This window comes from Zootoca vivipara, chromosome 12 (assembly GCF_963506605.1).
Source record: "Zootoca vivipara chromosome 12, rZooViv1.1, whole genome shotgun sequence".
Lineage (NCBI taxonomy): Eukaryota > Metazoa > Chordata > Lepidosauria > Squamata > Lacertidae > Zootoca > Zootoca vivipara.
Window position 1 is genome coordinate 30843524 of NC_083287.1, and position 21751 is coordinate 30865274.

The window sequence follows — 21751 nt, forward strand, 5'->3', positions numbered from 1 at the left end:
CAGCGCCACCTGCGTCCCTGATCTCAGCAGGTTCAGGGGGAACCCCTCTGGGGACTAGATATACTTTAACTAAAAAAAAACCAAACGCATTTAAAAAGCAGCAGGGACCAAAACAACAACCACTTCATATCTAGAAAGCAGCCATAGCTTCCACATGTTAGTACCTGCCTGCTGCAGCAGCTCAGAGAAAGTGAGAAAAGGGAGCAGATGAGTCCTGGGGTGGGTCAAGGCAAGCAAATAGGACCCGAGTGAGGGCACTTCCTCTTCTGGGGTCCATGTGCCAGTAGTGGATGGCATCTAGAGGTGCCAACTTGAATAAAATATTGGGGTGGGCCCAAGTAAGCCCTGCCGCACGTAATTGATCACATGACACACTGCACAGACACCATTTGAACAGCAGTGCCCATCAACTGGGGGGGGGGAGAGACCCCTCAAATATTTTATGGGTGTGTGTGAAGACCTCTCAGCTCCACCCCCTAGAAGTTGGCTCCTATGATGGCGCCATAGGCAAAAGCAGAAGGAGTAATAAATGCAAAGTTGTCTGTGTGGTACACACTCACACAGCACTCACTAGGCTCCATCCAGACAACCCAGGGGCATGATCAGAGTTCAAAGATATATTTCAGCCAGGTGAAAGCATGGGAAATGTCCCAAGGGTCAGAGAGAAAGAACTGGAGGGCCATATCTGCCCTCTGAGTCCAAGGTTCACCATCCCTGAAATAAGAATTATTTCCTGTCAAGTTAGTAGCAATATGTTCCTCACTGATTGATTGTTGGTTGTGTGTGTGTGTTTGGTGAGGCATTCATGGACAATTTGCTAAGATCTATAGCTCAATCAGTAGAGCACGAGACTTTTAATCTCAGGGTCATGGGTTTTAGCCCCACATTGGGCAAAATATTTCTGTGCCATAGGGGGGTTGGACTAGATGACCCTCGTGGTCCCTACCAACTCTCCAATTCTATGACCCTATAGGTGAACTGATCACAGGAGAACAGGGGGGAGAATGCTGACATGGTAGAATGGGCTGTACTTTTTCAGACTGCAGGTGTGTTTGTGGGGTGGGGGGGTGGGAAGGTCAGATTTCTGCATACTTCCTTATGTCAAGGTCTCCATCCTACCACCCCAGCATGGTGCCATCTCATTCTGCTACAAATGCGTAGACCAGGGCAATAGCACTTGAACATTCAAGAGGTAACTTTGTTTTAGGAAACAAACAAAAAAAGGAAAGAATCCAAAGCAGTCTTTTTCATGCTTTTTAAGAACAGCAGCTGCCTAGCCCAAACTGTAAATAAATTAAAGCTGCGATGCTAAGCCCTTACTTGAAAATAGGTTAGGGTTGCAACCCATCAAGGATTGCCTTGAACACTTTGTGGATGGCATCGTGCCATTCAGCCCGGACACTGAGATCCAGCACCGAGGGCCTTCTGGCGGTTCCCTCATTGCGAGAAGTGAGGTTACAGGGAACCAGACAGAGGGCCTTCTCAGTAGTGGCAGCCGCCCTGTGGAATGCCCTCCCATCAGATGTCTAGGAAATAAACAACTATCTGACTTTTAGAAGACATCTGAAGGCAGCCATGTTTTGGGAAGTTTTTAATGTTTGATGCTGTACTGTTTTTAATATTCAGTTGGAAGCCGCCAAGAGTGACTGGGGAAACCCAGCCAGATGGGCGGGGTATAAAATATTATTATTATTATTATTATTATTATTATTATTATTATTATTATTTTGATCCCTGGACCCAGATGAAACCAAAAAACATAGGCCTTATGCTGACTCAGACTATCAATCCATCTAAGCTCTGTATTGTCCACATCACTGGTCTTCAACTGGTGGGTCTCAGCCTGATCCAAGGTGGGTCGCAACAGGAGCTCTACCACCATGCAAATATATGGGAAAAGGTTGAGAAAAGGGTGCATGTTTGTATGAAAAGTGGGTCCTGAGTCTGAAAAGGTGGTCTACACTGACAGACTGTGGCTCTCCAGGGTTTCCGACAGGTAATTTTTCTTAGCTTTTCCTGGAGATGCCAGGAGCTGAACTTGATACATTCTGGTATTAAGCTTAAACCTTTCCCCAGGGTTCAGGGTTGTATATTATTTTGGGAGTATCTTTTCACCTGTAATATAGAATAGCATAACAGGGTGGTCTTCGTTTCTCAAGCATAAGGGTTAGGTTAAAGAAAGAGAAATAGGTAGCGCTCCATGAACAAACAGAGAGGAAATGCAGTGTGACTACAAATGTCCAGATTGGTGGCTCTTTGAAAGAGCATCTATTCTGTCGGAGCAAATCACTCAGCATTGTCACTGCTGAGCCACTACCGAAGATAGACCAGGCAAGTAATTCTGCTTACAGCAATAGCCAATAGTGCTAAGGAGAGCAACCCAACCTTACTTATTTATTGCTGGATCCATTGCCCTGCCATTTTTTCATACCATTCTGCTGATGCTTTGGGCATGTCCAGGGAATGTGCAAGGGGGGGGGGAGAGCTTTGAATGTGGTGGAACCATGCCTACACCCTGACATGCTTCCAATTCCCCGTTGACATAGGAAGTTGCCATATACCGAGTGAGACCTTTGGTTCATCTATAGCCCACCCATTGCCAATACAGACTGGCAGTAGTTCTCCAGGGTTTCAGGCATGACTCTCTCCCACACCCACCTGGAGATACCAGGAATTGAACATGGGACCTTTTGCATGCAAAGCATGTGCTCTGTCACTGAGCCCTTTGCTTCATGCCTAGCTTCCCCCAGCAGTTTTCCATGTGTTATCCCGCCTGCAGACCACCTTCACAGTTAGTCCCTAAGTCCCTGCAGCCTCCTTCCTGGGGAGCACTGAGACTTGGGAGTAAACCCTATTGGACACATGCATAGGATAACACTGTTAATTGGCCTCTGAGTATCTTGGTGGTGATAAGATCTGAGTGGACTTCAAAAATGCCTTTAAAACCACAACAAAGCACACTGTTGTGCATTTTTCTGTTTTTACATGGTGAACCGCCCTGTGATCTTTGGACAAAGGGCAGTATATTAATTTAATAAAGAATAGTACTTCTTGTTACTACATTGGTACCATATTCTTCATCATCCAAGGAGCTCAGAGCATTGTGTATGTGTATGGTTCCCAGGTAGTCTCCCCATCCAGGAATAACCAAGGCTACCCTTGCTCAGCTTGAGTAACGTAAGTGTGCCACGTGACTTCAGAACATTCTCTGGGGGAATAATATAAAATGAAACCTCCCATCACTTCTATAGTCTCAGAATCTTGGCAAATGGCATTTAAGAAGACGCGTGCTGAAATATTGCACACTTTTGGTGGGCTTCCTCACATGAAGTGTGAAGAATTACCATACTTCATATATAGATTTCCTCATTCTAATAAATCATAAAAATTTGGAGCTATCATATACACATTTTTTTATGTTTTTTAATCCCATGTTTCCATACAGCTTTTCTCACTTGGAAAACTGGCAAAGCAAATTCTCACTAAGATTGGGTGGGCACAACCTCTGTCCTAGAAAATGTGCTTCAGATGCTGGGGTTTTGATTTTTAGTGAACTTTAATGGAGCCAGTCTTTAAAATGCCTGGTAACTCCCACTTCACTGGTCCTCACAGCAAGCCCCTGAGAGCCAGTGTGGTATAGCTTCCAGAGTGTCTGGGAAAACCTAGGTTCAAATCCCTATTCGTGAACAGCTGTTCCTATGTGTTATTGGGCCAATCACTAGCTGTCCACCTATCCTACTTCACAGAGCTGTTTTGAGCACAAAGGGGGAGACATGGATTTCCCAAGCTCCTCTGCAGAAGAGCAGGGTGAAATGTAGGGACTAGAAATCTTCCAGTTCACAGACATGGTCTGCAACTAAGGTTTGCATAACTTATTGTTCCGCACAGCCCACTAGCCATGCATCCTGGCCTGATGGGCACTTGCCCCTCCCCCTCCTTTTGGCAATCCCAAGCAGGTAACAAAAACACATACTTATTGAGTCTCTAGGAGGGTGTGTTTGAATTGACAGGTCACAAATTCTGTAGAGTTGGTTGAAGCTGAACCGTGTCCTATTGACTTCAAAGGGACTAGCAGCTAGATCGAATGTGTTATCTCAAAAGTAGGTTCCATTGATTTCATTGGTGTTTGCTCACACATAGATGTGATGGGACTACAGGATTCCTACTTACTTGGGAGTCCTGCTGAAATAAACTGAACTTGCATTTGAGCAGTTGAAATACTGATTGAATTATCACAGTGTTTGTTTACTGCATAATTGTTGTTTTATTCAGTTGCTGGCTTGTTGATTGTTGTGTGTGTGTGTGTGTGTGTGTGTGTGTGTGTGTGTGTGTGTGTGTGTAATCTACCTTGAGTCCTTCTTAGGGGAAAGGGTGTGAAACAAATGTATATGTACATATATATATGTTTTGCATAGGATTAGATCCTAGTTAGCTATATTAGGTAATAATCCAGTCCCAGAAAGCAATTGTTTTACTTTTCAAGAGTTAGAGGCATTAAGACAGTCAACTGTATTTCTGGTGTACCAAGTGACTTAAATTGAGAGCCAAGACTAAGTATTCAGGTTTCACAGTCAAAAGAATAATTTTAAAATTTTATTAATTAATTAAATTTGTACACCTCCCTTCATCCGTTGACCTCAGGGCTGTCCACAACACAAAAAAATGATATAAAAACACAAAATACATAATAAAAACAAGAACAACCCCCCCCAACAAACCAACAAACCACCTTCCATTTCAACAGCTGAACAAAACTCCTTATCAATCCGTTTAGTTCGTTTATTTCCCCATGTGAACTGAGCTGGAACTTGTGATCATCACCGGAGGCCCTTCTTCATGTGCCTCCTCAATGAAAGGTCTGGAGGGTGGCAACACCAAAACAGGCTTTTTCTGCAGTGGCTCCCTGTTTGTGGAATGCTCTCCCCAGGGAGGCTTACCTGGCACCTTCATTAAATATCTTTAGGCACCAGGCGGCGGTGTGTGTGTGTGTGTGTAGTTTCTCTCCAACCAGGCCTATGGCTGATTAGCACCCTAAAGGTAAAGGTAAAAGGTAAAGGGACCCTTGACCATTAGGTCCAGTCGTGACCGACTCTGGGGTTGCGCGCTCATCTCACATTATTGGCCGAGGGAGCCGGCGTATAGCTTCCAGGTCATGTGGCCAGCATGACAAAGCCGCTTCTGGCAAACCAGAGCAGCACATGGAAACGCCGTTTACCTTCCCGCTGTAGCGGTTCCTATTTATCTACTTGCATTTTGACGTGCTTTCGAACTGCTAGGTTGGCAGGAGCTGGGACCGAGTAACAGGAGCTCACCCCGTCACAGGGATTCGAACCCGCCGACCTTCTGATCAGCAAGCCCTAGGCTCAGTGGTTTAACAGCGCCACCTGGGTCCCCGATTAGCACCCTATATCCCTTTAAATGTGTTGGGGTGTGTTATTGATTTGTTCTTGTTCTTGCTATATTAAGTATTTTGTGTTTTGATCTTGTAGCTTTATGCTGTGATCTTTGGATGACGGGTGATATACAAATTTAATAAATTATTATTTGAGGCCCAGACAGAGTCAATGCTAAGGCAACTGTGTCAACTACTGCTTTTGTGAGAGGCCACTGTCCTTACTTTGCATTCACTGAAGCTTTAGTTGAATTGATTGTTTTGCATGCATTTAAGCACTGATTGAATTGCCACAGATGGTAGGATTTGCATTTCACTGCCATTGAACTCCAACTTGCTCATGTCCCCCAGCGCCAACTGCATTGGATGAAGTGGACTTTAGCTTAAGGTTCCACAAGTCTCTCTATTGTTCTCCCTTGCAATAGACTAACTCAGCTACCTCTCTTGGAAACAATAACTCCAGAAGGTTGCTCTTAGGCCACCTACAGCAGGCGCCCTAAACAAATGGAAACAAAAGGATTCCATGCAACTAAAACTCTTGAACCCTAGGTGTTCATTAGCATAGCAAAGCTGGAGAGAATGTGTTATCTGCCAAGGAGTCTGTGCTTGCTTTGCATACATAGGAGCTCTAAAAAACAAACAAAAAAAACTGTGGCATTTCATGCTCATCTGGCCACAACATGGTGTGTGCGTGTGTGCGTTGTTGTTGTTGTTGTTGTTGTTGTTGTTTTCTTCTGCAATAGGCTAATACAGTACCGCTTCTCCTCTTTAATGAGGCCAGTGAAGTTAAACAAGTTGGATCTTTTAACCAAAGCTGCAACATGCTTAATTTGTAACATGCTTAGTCCTGGCATGTGTGAAGACACTGGGAATCCTCCCTCTCTCCATTCACTTCTATGGGTTATTAAGAATGCATCTTGCCATTGTTTGGGCTGGAGAGCCAAAGCAGCATAACCTGTGAGATATTTTATCTCAACAATCTGTAGACTACCCTTCACCAAATTTGCGCTCCAGCCACAACTTTTTGTGTTGGTAACTTGACAGCTAGACACACTTTTGTGTCATTTTGATGGGTCCCTATGTGCCCTCACTCCCATTTATGGACCAACTTTTATTTTATTTTTTAAGAGCTCTTTATTGTTTAAATTTGAAGTCCAGTTGGATGGAGACTCCCTCCCCAGCATAAAATGACCAGCGAACATTAATTTCAATGGAACTCGCATAACAACCCTGAACAGCCTTAGTATGCATTTTTGAGAATGCGTCCCGTTGGGAAAACCATCAGCATCCCATCCATGGGGGAATGCAGTTAGAGCCACGTGAAAGGAATGAGACTAGCAGCCTGGACTACAGAACTGTTAGTTGGACCGACACTTTTTCATTAATACCCGGGTCCCATTTAGTGAGGAAGTGCTAAGCTCGACTGATTCTTCTGGAACTTGCCAATAACTTGCCTGAAGGTGCTTGCCTGGAATCCTACACTTTAGTCGGGAGCAAGAATCCAGCTAAGACCGGTTTGCGCCTTTCCACTTGCACTCCACGCAATTGAGTAATGTTTCATTCCAGAACGCATCCATCCCGGACTAAACGCTTGGCGATGGGTCTCAAGCACCACTATCTAAGTATATACATCAGTCCAACGGGGTTCAAGGCCCAGGAACTGCGGATAATCTGCTTTAGGGCCATTGAAACAGTCCATTTCCGAATTAGTATGGAATCCTGGACTGTCCTTATGGACGCTCACCTTGCGCGTTGTGAGAGGTCCCGACCAATTGCGCACCAGCAAAAACCGGGGCAGAGGATCATCGTATCCTAAAGGCAATCGGAACCTTTTCTCTCCACATTTATTTCCCCACCATGCATTTAAACAGCCACCACTATTATTATTATTATTATTATTATTATTATTATTATTATTATTAGTAGTAGTAGTAGTAGTAGTATCCTATAGATTTTTTAAAAATGTTTTGCTGTGGGTGGATGGGCGCATCTTGCCACTTCCTCCGTTTTTTTTAGATTTCCAAGCCAACCAAAGAAGGATATACTCACAGTATAGAGTATATATATTTGCAAAATTTGTGTCCCTTTCTTTTGAAAGAAGGGAGCTGGGTAGGGGGTAGGGGGGGGGAAAGGAGCTCTATGTCATAAATGGGAACATTGTGTCTGAATGCTATTTCTCTCTCTCCTCCTCCTCCACCGTCCCCCCCCCTTCTTTCGAAGACATTATTAGCTCTGACAGCATGCGGCTCAGGTTTGGAGGAGAGGGTTTTGTAAAGGGATGACGGACAGGAAGGGCAGCAATCATGGTCTTCTCGGGCTAAAGCTCCCCCTCCTCCCCGCTCGCTCTCCCCTCCTCCCCCCTCTCTTTTTTTATCAGAATGTTCTGTTCGATGCCATTTATCCTTGATGATAGAAAATTGCTCTGTTGCCAGGACGCTGCTGCTGCTGCTGAAATAGAGGGCAGGAGCTACATTTCCATTTTGCAGCTTGAAAGCTATTCAAATGAATTCCTAGGAAAGGAAAAAGAAGAAGAAGAAAGGGGGGGGGGGTCGCTGGTTTGGAAATCCAGAGATAAACAAATGAGAGGAGGAGAAAAATCGAGGTCCCCTCTTCTCTCTCTCTCTCTCTCTCTCTCTCTCTCTCTCTCTCTCTCTCTCTCTCTCTCTCTCTCTCTCTCTCTCTCTCTCTCTCTCTCTCTCTCTCTCTCTCTCTCTCTCTCTCTCTCTCTCTCTCTCCAGCACCTATTTTTCTCTGCCTCGTTTTCCGCCACCACTTCCATTTTTAAATTTGGTTCCCCCACCTTACGTGTGTGTATTATGGGGGCGGTGGTTTGCATTGTTTCCTAATGCATGTAGAGGGTTTTTGTCACCCGCGTTGGAAAAATAGGAGGATATCCCATATACACCAGGGGTGAAATTCTTCAAGGAGGAGGGGCTTCCAAGCTTAACAAATAAAAACAAAATACACGATTGGGGTATGCTTATGCCGACACTCAGTTTCCCCCTGTTTGTTCCATACACGTATACAGTATAACACGTGTTGTGACCGAAGGAAACACAATACTTAGTTTATAAATCAGTTGCTCCGAACACTTTCTTGTCGATGTTGGAAAGACAGTGAGACGGATCTGCAATCCAGTTAAATTTAAGTTTTGGACTGCTTGGCCCACCGTTTTGGGTTTTTTAAATGGTGAGAATAAAGACCCCTTTTGGTTTGAGTCACGTCCCCCAATGCGGGTTAGGATTGCAGCCTTACATGCTCTCCAGTCCCCTAAAAATCAATGGGATTTACTTCCGAGCAAACAGGTTCTTGCATAGGCAGGGGTTTGAAAACGATGCGTGTGTTCGTGTGCAGAGAGGGTCTCTTTAACGTCGTTTAGGCTTAACTGAGCTGTGTGGATCGTGTTGGAAATTAGGGCGCAACTAAGCTTGCAGAAGAGATTCTGGACTTGTACCCTAAAGGGCTTCCAAAAGCTAATAGACCCAGTGATCCCCATAGATCGACATGTGAATCAGCAGCTCTGGAGCCTCCCGGGCTTACGTGGGTTGTGGATGCCTGCAGAAGGTTGCAATTCTAAGCGCACTTACCCAAGAGCAGTGCTCCCCCCCCAAAAAAAAACGTTTAGGGGTACTCTCATTTTGACTCAAGAAAACCACCATTTTACAGTTCAAATCGGGAAAAATAAATACAGTAAATGGACAAAAGTACAAAGATTCGCAAAATATTTAGGGGTATGCGTCCCCCCAGAAAAAAAGCACCGCCCAAGAGTAAACCCCGCTAAACACACAAGGGAGGTTGTTTTCCGTCAGTGGCACGGAAGGAAAATGGACCAAATATTGCCTTCTCACAATCTCCACATTAGCACAGGGCTCTAGGCTTCCAGCAACTCACAAAGCGCGCCCAGCAACCCAAAAGGGTGGAATCTTTCCTGTTGGTTGAGATTTGTGAAACTCTCCTCCCCGCACCCCGCACCCGGACGCGCGTTCTGTGCATAACGTGTGAATGGCTCTGACCCAATCAAGGCATCTTTCATTGGAGGTAAGCTTCATTGACTGCACGTTTAGAGTCCAAGAAAGTAAGCCTGTGCAAAATCTCAGCCTCAGAGCGCAGTTCTATGTATGTTTACTCACGGGCCGCGGTGTGTGTGTGTGTGTGTCTTCTCTCCCCAGTAAAATATTTGAGAGCCCCCCCCCCCAAAGTTGATGGGCATTGTTGCCATTCAAATGGTGTTCATGCACAGCGTCATGTGATCGATTCTGCAGGGCGGGGCTTACCTGCCCCCCAATATTTTATTCAAGTTGGAACCCCTAGGAAAGCGTGTGTGAGAGAGAAAGAGAGGGGGGAGGGCAGAGAGGCAGAGGCGTGGCCTGGCCCATTTTTTTGCACAGACCCTTCCCCAATAGGCAATTGTAGACTCTAGTATGCGCGGGGGGGGGGGCTAACTTACTTCAAAATGTGATAAGCCAGTCCTGCTGTATTTTGGGGACCCCCTCTGTTCATCGGTTCATGAACTGAGCTGGACCCTTTAATCTGAGGCCCTTCCTCATGCGCCCCCTCTAAGGCTGGAACATCTTGCTATAGAGTTTTTCATTTTTATTCCAGATTTGATTTATTTATTTATTTTTAAAAAAAATACCCAAGGAGTTCTGTATTGCTGCTGTTTTGATACAGGGGTTTTGTTACCTGTTTTGAGCAATTGGTAGGGAAATGGAGAAGTAGTACAATATTTAAATAACCAAATACATTTTTTCAAAAGTGCATGCACTATGGCGAGAGCTTGGGCTCAAAGAACCTGTAGGGGGATTTGGAATTTGTGCTATGAGGCCAGAATGACTCTGAGCATGTCCTGGGTGCTGAATGCACCTACCAGTAATAGTGGGAATGAGGAACAGGGGATTTGCAAATCCTAACCAGAACATCAACAACAACCACCCACACCTGTCAGCTCCTGGAAATTAGAACTGAATAATAAAAAGGAAAGTAAAAGACAGCGGCAGTCCTAAACATAGTCTCTTGAAAGTTAGCTCAAAGTCAAAATCAAGAGGAATTCTTTTTAAGGAACACAAGTTTTGGATAAGAGCATTCTAGAGGAGTATGTATTTTTTTTCTTTTTCAGAAATTTGACATGATGGGACTCTTTCACCCAAGAAATGCACTTTTGTGCCCACCAATACTTTTTAAGATGCCAATTTAGGTTATCTAATGTGGGGCAAATTTTGGAGTAGTGGGGAAGGGTGTATGATCTAGGGCAGGGGTCCCAAACTAAGGCCCGGGGGCCGGATGCGGCCCAATCACCTTCTAAATCCGGCCTGCGGGCGGTCCAGGAATCAGCATGTTTTTACATGAGTAGAATGTGTCCTTTTATTTAAAATGCATCTCTGGGTTATTTGTGGGGCATAGGACTTTGTTCATTCCCCCCCAAAAAAATATAGTCCGGCCCCCCACAAGGTCTGAGGGACAGTGGACCGGCCCCCTGCTGAAAAAGTTTGCTGACCCCTGATCTAGGGTAGCCAAAAGCTTATTTGTGGGTGCAAACGCCAGGACTTTATTCCTATGTGGCTGTCAATATATTAAAGTGTGTTGGGTGAAACCAATGCTTTCAACCAGAGTCAGTGCTGGGGCATCTCAAGAGGGTTAGACTCCTGGTCATGGAGATGTAGGATTTGGGGTGATTCAAAGTTTACTTTAGGATGCAGAGTTACAGTGGCTTGTGCTGCTCTTGAGGCTCTTATCTTGTATAAGAAACATAAAGACCAATTACTAACTGTAAGATCCTCCCCCCTGACATCCTTTTAAATTTGTGGTGATTTGTGAGCATGGTGGCATCCAGGTGGTTATAGGCTACTCCAATGCTGTTTGCCCCTGCAAGAATTTAACATAAGAACATAAGATGAGCCTGCTGGATCAGGCCAATGGCCCATCCAGTCCAGTTGTTCACTGTTCTCACAGTGGCCAACCACTGCAAGCTGGACCTGAGCACAAAAGCACTCTGCCCACCTGTGATTCCCAGCAACTGGTATTCCTAGCATGATGCCTCCCTTGTTGATTGCATGATCCTGATTGAGCACACCAAAAAAAGAGCTCAAGAACTTTGGTTCTTCCTCCCCCCAAAAAGCTCAAGAACTTTGGCTCCCCACAAAAAGCTCAACAAGAGTTTGGTCAATCCAATGGGTAGATCACTGCCTGTTTTTTTAATAGTGGGAGTAGAACGCAGTCTCTTGGGAGTTGGACATGCCTGTTCTATAGCTTAACTAAGGGCTCAGTCACACTTTTCCTCTGGGCTTTCCAGATCTGGTTGGGTTTTCTTTTTCTTTTTTTGTCCTGTTGCTTTCCCCGGGAAAACCCTCCCTCCCTCCCTCCCTCCCTCCCTCCCTCCCTCCCTCCCTCCCTCCCTCCCTCCCTCTCCTTCCTTCCTTCCTTCCTTCCTTCCTTCCTTCCCTCTCTCTTCCCTTCTCTTGCCCCCCCCCCAGTTTTGGTCCTGGGTACACCCCTGACTAAGCCGCTTCTGGCGAACCAGAGCAGAGCATGGAACCGCTGTTTACCTTCCCGCTGTAGCAGTACCTATTTATCTACTTGCACTTTGACGTGCTTTCAAACTGCTAGGTTGGCAGGAGCAGGGACGAAGCAAGGGGAACTCACCCCGGCATGGGGATTCGAACCGCCAACCTTCTGATTTGCAAGCCCTAGGCTCTGGTTTAACCCACAGCACCACCCTGTCCTGAATTTTCAAATATTCAGCTTCAGTGGATATCCAAACATTCTAGGGTTATAAGAGAGGTATCATAAATTCCCTCTGTCCACTTCCTCCAAACCATGCAGAATACTATGCATCCCCATTATGTCTCTCTTAGGTTAGAGGTGACCCATCTTGAAATATCACAACGAGGTGATAATGCTGCAGAAGCTTCCAACCTCTGTGGGAGATGAGCCATTGATTGCAGCAGGATGTGGTTTGCACCCACATCTCAGTGAAACTGACTGCAGCAACCACAGCTTTAGGTGGAGCGGAGCGCATCCCACAATAATTTCCCCCCAGCTCCTCTTACTGCTGTGGAGAGATGAAAAGGGGAAAGGCACTTCACACACACACAGAGACACACACACACGGTTTTGGAATGAACATCTTTTTCATTGCACTTAGAAGAAGGAACCTGTCTTTCGTTTGGAACAGATGCGTGCCTCCCTCCTCATCTCCAGGCCACGTCAGCCACTCCCCTTGTCTCTCCCCCCCCCATTCAAAGGCCCAATAGAATGGTTTTCAATTGGTACCAGAAGTTCATCAGTGTCAATGGGCCTTACTCCTCATTTCCCCCAGTAAATGGGAATGGGACTGCAGCCTGAAAGTCTTCCACCTTGGTAAAACAAACAGCTGCTCTTCTTTTGCTGGAAGAAAAGCAAAAGTTGCACTGTTGACATTTTGCTTGAGGTCTCTTATGCGGGAGACTGGAAAACCCCAACCATTGGATTTGGGGGGCTTTAATGGGAGATCTTTGTCTCCCACTCTTATGACTGTTCAAGTAACCGCCTCCCCTTTCTTGCCATGGAATAGGCTGGTGTTAGCAATTCTAAAAGACATTTCCCTATGACACAAGGACACAGGGAGTTAGTGGGGTGCAATGTGGCACCAGAACAACAAAGAGGATTGTTTTGCTTTGAAGGGACACTCTTACATTAGAGCAGAACACAAGTGGGACAAAAAAAAGCCCCCCCCCAACAGAACGTTTGTGGTATAAAAAGATTAATTCAGGAAGCTACAGGGCACACACTTTTGGGAAATGTAGTCTCCCCTATTGGGAAAGGTGGCAAGATTAAAAAGTTCCACTAAACTAAACTGCTACATGTCATGGTCATAGAATCATAGCGTTGGAAGGGAACCTGAGGATCATCTAGTCCAACCCCCTGCAATGTAGGACTATGCAGCTGTCCCTTTTGGGGATCAAACCTGCAACCTTGGCTTTATCAGCCTCATGCTTTAACCAGCTGAGCTATCCATATGGAGTGAAAGAGAAATGTCACTTAGACTTGGTGCACACATATTTGCTTGGTAGGGCTTCCTCCCAGGTCAATGTACATAGGATTTCAGCCAAACAGCAGGACTCTATGCATGTTTACTCAGAAGTAAGTCTCACTGTGTTCAGTGGGGCTTAGTGTGCATGAGATTGGTACGTAGTTTGTGCTGGTGCAAGAAGATCTCCAAAGCGGGTCAAGGAAGCAATGCCTGCTCTCCCTTTGAAAATATAAAAGCCATTATTTAAGATTCGTCTTCAGGGCTCATTGAAATCCTGCTCTTTCATAAGCTGGAGAGTCAAAGTGATGGATAGGATGAGAGTCTTTTCATTAGCAATCCTGGAAAATAATTTTAGGTGGCACATTAGGCAAAGAGTCACTAGAAGCAAGTTGTGCCATATTATCCCAGTCCGGGCGGCTGGACGACAAGCTTAAGGCTATTTGAACATATCATCCACCCCAAATTGGCTTTCAGAATATTGCTTTGTTAATCAGTTTGTCTAAAACAAATTAAGCTATATGCATTTCTAAACATCACTGGGAATTATTCTGTATTTTTTGTCTTTTCTCAGCAAAAGCTCCCAGAGATGTATTGTGTGTGTGTGTGTGTGTGTTGCTCTTCATTTCCATTCTATTTCTAGAGGTTTGCAATGCACCAGGGAAACATACACACAAATCACCCCAGTCCTTCTTTGATCTGTAAAGGGTGATCACAGCAGTAATCCGGTCACCATGCTGCAGGGAAATAAGCTTTTGGCGAGCTCTAACCCTTGGTTTTAGGGGCCTCCATTGCCAGGTGGTAACTGGGGAAGTGTCAGCATAGAGGAATAACTGACCGTTATGGGAATGTTAGGGATGTGGATTAGGATATATTATTAGATAGATCCTATCCAAGCTTGTGTTAGCAAGCTTCCAATATTAGCAGAGTGACATTCCCCTTTTGTGCGCAGCAAAGCATGTGCGTTAGATTCGCTAGAATCTCTATAACAATATTACACTTCCTGGCAAAGGTCCCCTTTGTCCCTCTTAAAAGAAATACACAACACAGTGTTTATAAAATAAGATAGAGTTTACTTACAGTTTCATCCTGAGTTACAGCATAATCTCAGAAAGGCAGGCTTGCTTAGAAAAGTTACAAGTACATATATATCTAGAGACTACTTAGTAAAGTAAGACTCCATTTGGTCTCACTCTTGGCTGCAGGCCTAGAGTGAGAACCATGCTAACTAGAGATTCTCTGGAGAGATGTGTTCCCATCGAAGGAGGAAGTAGCTAAGAGAGAGAGAGTGATTGCAGGCTAGGGCTTTTGTCTAATCCAACTCATTTGCATGTCTGAGGGAACAGGAACTGACCTGTAGTCAGGTGTCCCTCCAGGTGAGTTCCTGTTAGTGGACACTCTAGGAACTGTTGTGACTTGTCTGCCCCAGTGTTCCATCCCACAACCGTGTGTGTGTGTGTGTGTGTGTGTGTGTGTGTGTGTGTGTGTGTGTGTGCGTGTGTGTATCTACACATTAAATGTGATGTTAGCACCCTACATTTGTGCATGGGTTCTTCAGGACATTTAAAAATGTACCCCTCCTTAATATACTCTATAATGTGTTAGAAATGTAGACCACATTCATGCTATTCACTTAAAGCACTGTATGCCATTTAAAACAGTCATGGCTTGCTACCAAAATTCTGGGAGCTATAGCTGTAGCTTGTTAAGGGTTCTGTGGTTAAAAGTCTCCTCCCAGAGCTACAGTTCCCAGAGTTCCCTGTGGGATTGATTGTTAATCCTCTCTGGGAACTGTAGGTCTGTTTTTATATAAGTAAGTAACTCTCGAATGTATATGCTATTACACTGTAAATCACTTCAGGATGCCTCCTGGGAAGTGATTCATCAAACAAACAAACAAACAAACAAACAAACAACAATATTAACATAACAAGTTTTGTTTTTATAAACTGCCTGTGAGGCAATGCACAAAACTGGCAAACTGATGTGGAATTGCATAGAAATTAGGACAAAGCAGGGGGAGCTGCAATAAAATGTTGCAGTATGGGGTGGTGCTGTTCAGCATTCAAGCTAGTCACTTCCATTTCTCCTCTTTCTGTTCTTATCCCTCCTGGCAACAGTCAGCATTCTGTCATCACTGAACATGCTCAGTTCCCACTGGGCTGTTTATGGAAGTTTCTCCCTTCATGGATGCCCATCTGTCATGGGTGCTTCAGCTGAGATTCCTGGTTGGACTAGATGACCCTTGGGTCCCTTCCAACTCTACAATTCTATGTTTTTTATTGTAAATATTCTCTGCATTTTGTCACCCCCCTCGGTGACACTTGGGGCGGCCCACACCCACCACCCACCCCTTCCTCCGCCCCTGGTGTGGGAACCGCCAGAAGGCCCTCGGTGCTGGATCTCAGTGTCTGGGCTGAACGGTGGGGGTGGAGAAGCTCCTTCAGGTATACAGAGCTGAGGTGAAGTGTCCAGAAGGTGGAAAAACAGGACTAGAATTGGAACGGCTTGCTTTTATTTTGTTGCTAGATTTACCATCCTTCAGGTTGTGATCCCTTACCCAGTTTTACAGACATTAAGGCTGAGGGGGAGGGGAGATTAATATTCTTTATCTATGGTACATGCAAAATGCAGGTGAATGAGCTATTAATGCACCATGTAACACACAGCCTGCCAATTTACGCACCAGTCAAGCTCATTTTCGGCAGTTAATAACAAATTGCAAGACTGTTGTCTTTGGCCAGCATATCTTCAGCCCAGGGATGGGAAATCTGTGGCCTTCTGGACTCCAGTTCCCATCAGCTCCAGCTAGCATGGCCAGTGGTCAGGGATGATGGGAACTGTAGTCTGATAACACTTGGAGCCACAGGTTCCCCACCCCTGCTTTAACTTGAAGATAAACAACTATTTGGTTTTTTTTAAAATACAGTGTTGCATAGGTTACCGCAGTGTAAATGAATGCAGCATGCAGCAGGCGGATTAGAACATTTAGCAGTATGTAATGGGAAAGAGTAGGATAGGATACTTGTCATTTTAATAGGGGCGTATAATGGAAGAAAAGCAATAACAAACCTAGACAGCATCTTAAAAAGCAGAGACATCACCTTGCCGACAAAGGTCTGTATAGTTAAAGCTATGGTTTTCCCAGTAGTGATGTATGGAAGTGAGAGCTGGACCATAAAGAAGGCTGATCGCCAAAGAATTGATGCTTTTGAATTATGGTGCTGGAGGAGACTCTTGAGAGTCCCATGGACTGCAGGAAGATCAAACCTATCCATTCTGAAGGAAATCAGCCCTGAGTGCTCACTGGAAGGACAGATCCTGAAGCTGAGGCTCCAATACTTTGGCCGCCTCATAAGAAGAGAAGACTCCCTGGAAAAGACTCTGATGTTGGGAAAGATTGAGAGCACAAGGAGAAGGGAACTACAGAGGACAAAATGGTTGGACAGTGTTCTCAAAGCTACCAACATGAGTTTGACCAAACTGTGGGAGGCAGTGGAAGACAGGAGTGCCTGGTGTGCGCTGGTCCATGGGGTCACGAAGAGTCGGACACGACTAAATGACTAAACAACAACAATAGTGACATATTTACTCCTGGGAAGCATTGTAACATATCACTTCCAGTCAACACCTGTATGCAATCAAGTAGAGATGGACCTTATATATCTCCCCCTCCATTTCCAGTAGCCACCAGAGGGCAAATGATTTAGACATGCAATAAAGCCAGACGATATCTGTCACACATATTATTTTTCATTAAGCACACTTAATTTTTATTCCTGAAAATAATGCATGCAAATATTATTAACAGGTGCACAATTTAAATGTCAGTGCAATGGTGATAGGGACAGTCAGTCAAGTCTGTTACACAATCTCAAATAATTTATCGTGGAATTGTGAAAGAAAGAGGTAGGTTTGCTGCTATTGTTTTCTGTGTAGTCAATACTCAGAACCAACATGTATGCCAGAGAGAAACGGTCATGAAATACAACCCCATACCATCTAAAACAGGGAGTAGGAGAAGGTGGGTTTTATGGAACCTTGAGTTTAATCATGTGGCGAGAGTTGGGCGCTGACTTTAATAGTCATGTTTTACTTGGAAAGATCAAATGGCATTTCCATTATGAGCCATACATTTCAAGGCAATGATATAACCTAAAACACACTTTGATGAATGCTCCAGTTGTCAGAGTTTGCTTCACGGGAACAGATTCATTATGGGTTCTTTTGGCAGTTCCCTTGGACCAATCAGCTGTCCCCCAGTCAAGTTCTCTATAAAAGCCTTGAGGCTTGCTTGGAGCTGATATTTATGCACTACACCTGGATGCAGTGGCGTAGCCTCTCGGGTGCCTGGTGCGGGGGGGGGGGGTGTCCTGCAGCCGGGGGCGGGGCAATCCCACATGGGGGCGGGACGAGCCTCTCCGACTCTTGGAGCCGCTCTGCCGCCTCCCCCTCAGCTGTAGGGCGGCTGAGGGAGAGGCAGTAGACAGACGCAAGTCCCACGCTGCTGTTTCAGGCAGTGCAGAACCTGCAGGCACCTAAGCCACCATGTCACTCTTAAAAAGTTTCATGAGCCGATTTTTAAAATAAAACCTCATTTTGTCACCCCCTCTCAGTGATGACACCTGGAGCGGACCGCACCCCCACCCCCTTCCTCCGCCACTGCCTGGATGATCCATTTTATCATTGTTAGAGAAGAGAATGAAGCTCACTTGATGACCAGCCAATATTTCCCTCCTTAGACTGGCAAAACCGCTGAGCTTAATTTTTAGTGACAGGCTTCATGAGTAGAAGAGGGGGAAGTTGACTGTGCTGAGCTTGGGAAAAGACAAGGATTCAAGAGGGAACAGGATCCTAGCCAGGTTACCACCATGCCTTGTTATAAACAGAGTGCTGCTGCTACAGGCTTTGTCTGAACCAGTAATTAGAGTGCAAACCTACCAGAGGGGCCCATGCAAAGTCACTGGAATTTAATTTCAGATTCATTTGTCAGTCCCACCTAGCCTCTGCATCCTTTGTTCCTGGTGTTTACTTTGTTTATTTTAATGTGATTCAAGACATTTCCATACTGTTGATTATTCACATACATAAAAACAATCCAAAGAAAGCAGGGCAACGAAACAATAACACATTATCATAAAACCAAATGCCGAGCGCAATTGAAAGTGTTGGTGCTGACATTTAAAGCCCTAAATGGCCTTGGCCCAGTATATCTGAAGGGGCGTCTTGACCCCCGTCATGCAGCCCAGATACTGAGATCCAGTTCTGAGGGCCTTCTGACTGTTCTCTCAAGGCGAAAAGTGAGGTTGCAGGGAACCAGGCAGAGGGCCTTCTCGGTAGTGGCGCCTGCCCTGTGGAACGCCCTCCCATCAGGTGTCAACGAGATAAAGAACTATACAACTAGACATCTGAAGGCAGCCCTGTATTTGGAAGCTTTTAATGTTTGATGTTTTATTTTGCTTTTATATCTGTTGGAAGCTGCCCAGAGTGGCTGGGGCAAACCAGTCAAAGACACGGGCTACAAATATGGTCGTCGTCGTCATCATCATCATCATCGGTGGGTGGGGGGCTGTGCACATCCCTAGTAGGTGGTTAAACGCATAGGAAGATGCTTTATACCAAGTCAGACCATTTGATTTATCAAGCTATGTATTGTTTACAGCAGAGGCAGGCAACACTTCATATGTCCCTGGACTCCAACTCCCATCATCCCTGACCATTAGCAATGCTGACTGGGGCTGATGGGAGTTGGAGTCTAAGAACATTGGCAGAGCATGCAGTTGGCTACCCATGGTGTATGCTGACAGACAATGGCTTTCCAGGGTTTTGAGCATCTCTCTCTCTCTCTCTCTCTCTCTCTCTCTCTCTCTCTCTCTCTCTCTCTCTCTCTCTCTCTCTCTCTCTCTCCCTCCCTCCCTCCCTCCCTCCCTCCCTCCCTCCCTCCCTCCTACCTAGAGGATACCGGGGATTGGATCCATGTTCTTCTTCATGCAAAGCAGATGCTCTACCTCTGAGCTCTGGCCCTTCCCTTGTTCCTACACTGCAAGCTAAGCATGCACAGCGTTGAGAAGAGAACAGAGCTCTTTGTCTCCTAATTGAAGTTTACACAGCTTGCAGAAAGCAATTTCCTTAACTTTTAGATCCCATTGCTCCACTATTTCATTTTTATATTTCTTCAATGAGCCCCTGCCCTCTTTTCAAAGCACCAGAGTGGTGCGGTAATAAAAGCTATGTATTGCTTAGCACCAACATTCCAGGAAGAAAAGGAAACACATTTATTTGTACTGTGCCTGCAGGGAAGGACAAAGGATCTTGGCTTGTGAAATTGATGTCCTGCCACAAGTGGACCATCTTTGCTGGCTAGGATGCTCCTTAATGTGACACAACCCTTGCTCATTTCTCCCTTTATTTCTCAATGCACCTGGTTTTCATTTTCCATGTAATTTTATAGCAGTCAAGAGCTTATGCAGTATCAGAAGAACTCTAAGCTACAAATTCCCTGGCACCCAATGAGTTCTCTCCACTGTGTTCCAGACAGCCTGGGTGAGATGATACAGCAGTCAGAACTGCCAGTTACCTTCAGATGGAAATCAAGATATACCCTATCTATCTGTGTTCCTTATCACAGCTAAATCCCCAATAAAATAACATGTAAATTATGCAATGTAGCTCAGGATACAGAGTCCTCCCAGGACACATCCACAGAGGAATTATTAGTATGAGGAGAGCAGTTGCATTCAGTCCAGTTATCTGATCCCTGAAAACCACATACAGCAATTAGACCTGGTGCCAGCATCCTGCAGGGCGGGGCAAATGGCAAGACCCTGGCAGGACCCCATGTCCCCACTGCCAGAGTTGATGTGGCTCAGCTGAGCGGCAGCTGCACTGTATGAAGCTTAAAGCCCACTTGGCATGTGCATAGTAACTAGCACCACCCTGTTAATAATGTCATTCCTGCCCCCCTCAACATGCATACATTGGGGGCAGTGACAGCATCATGAACAGGGTGGTTCTGGCCATTAAATGTTTTCCAAGTGGCCCTGGAGGTCCCAGCCCAATGTGTGTGCTCTGGCAGACACTACCCTTTGGAGAATGCCAACCTCACTACAACATAATGCGTTTCCAGGTCAGGGTCTGAACCATTACTGGGGTGCACTTGCCCATATACATACCCTCCAACATTTCTCTGATGAAAATAGGGACATCCTATTCCACTACTATGGGACGGTGGTGGCGCTGTGGTCTAAACCACTGAGCATAGGGCTTGCCGATCAGAAGGTCAGCGGTTTGAATCCCCACGATGGGGTGAGCTCCTGTTGTTCGGTCCCAGCTCCTGCCCACCTAGCAGTTTGAAAATACGTCAAAGTGCAAGTAGATAAATAGGTACCACTCCAGTGGGAAGGTAAATGGTGTTTCCATGCGCTGCTCTGGCTCGCCAGAAGAGGCTTAGTCATGCTGGCCACATGACCTGGAAGCTGTCTGCGGACAAACGCCGGCTCCCTTCGCCTATAGAGCGAGATGAGCGCACAACCCCAGAGTCGTCCGCGACTGGACCTAATGGTCAGGGGTACCTTTACCTTTACCTTTATTCCACTACTACTACTACTATTCCCCGCCCATCTGATTGGGTTATAATAATAATAATTTCAGTATTTACACCCCACCCACCTGGCTGGGTTGCCCCAGTCACTCTTTTTATGTCATAAAAACATAATAGAACATCAAACTTTAAAACCTTCCTGATACAGATCTACCTTCAGATGCCTTCTAAAAGTTGTGCAGCTCTTTATCTCCTTGACATCTGATAGGAGGGTGTTCCACTGGGAGGGTGCCACTGCCGAGAAGGCCCTCTGCCTTCTTCTCTGTAACTTCACTTCTTGCAGTGAGGGAACCACCAGAAGGCTGGGTTGCCCCAGCCATTCTGGGCAGCTTCCAATACATATAAAAACATAACAAAACATTAGATATTTTAAAACTTCCCTATAAAGGGCTGCCTTCAGATGTCTTCCAAAGGTTGTATAGTCACTTATCTCCTTGGATAACTCCATACCCTCCAACATTTCTCTGATGAAAATAGGGATGTCCAAAGGAAAAGTGGGACAATCTGTAATCAAATTTGAGATGTTCTGTAAATCCGGGGTTGTCCCTGGAAAATAGGGGCACTTGGAGGGTCTACATATACACATGCAAAGTGAGCCTCCATTGAAGCTCCACTTGGTGGTGTAGCCCACCCTACCAACTAGAATCTGGCAAGGGGGGCAGCATGCTGCTGGGGGAGACCACTATGTGCAACTCCCCCCCCCCGGTGGGATCTAAGTTTGCTAGTCGTCATCATAATCATAATGCAGTGTTGG

The 21751-nt window shown here is 45.5% G+C and overlaps 1 long non-coding RNA gene across 1 annotated transcript in view; it reads left to right on the top strand.

Moving 5' to 3' along the window:
* LOC132592860 (uncharacterized) overlaps window positions 1-21751 on the top strand; it is a 53304-nt gene that overhangs the window by 17391 nt on the left and 14162 nt on the right. The window lies entirely within an intron of this gene.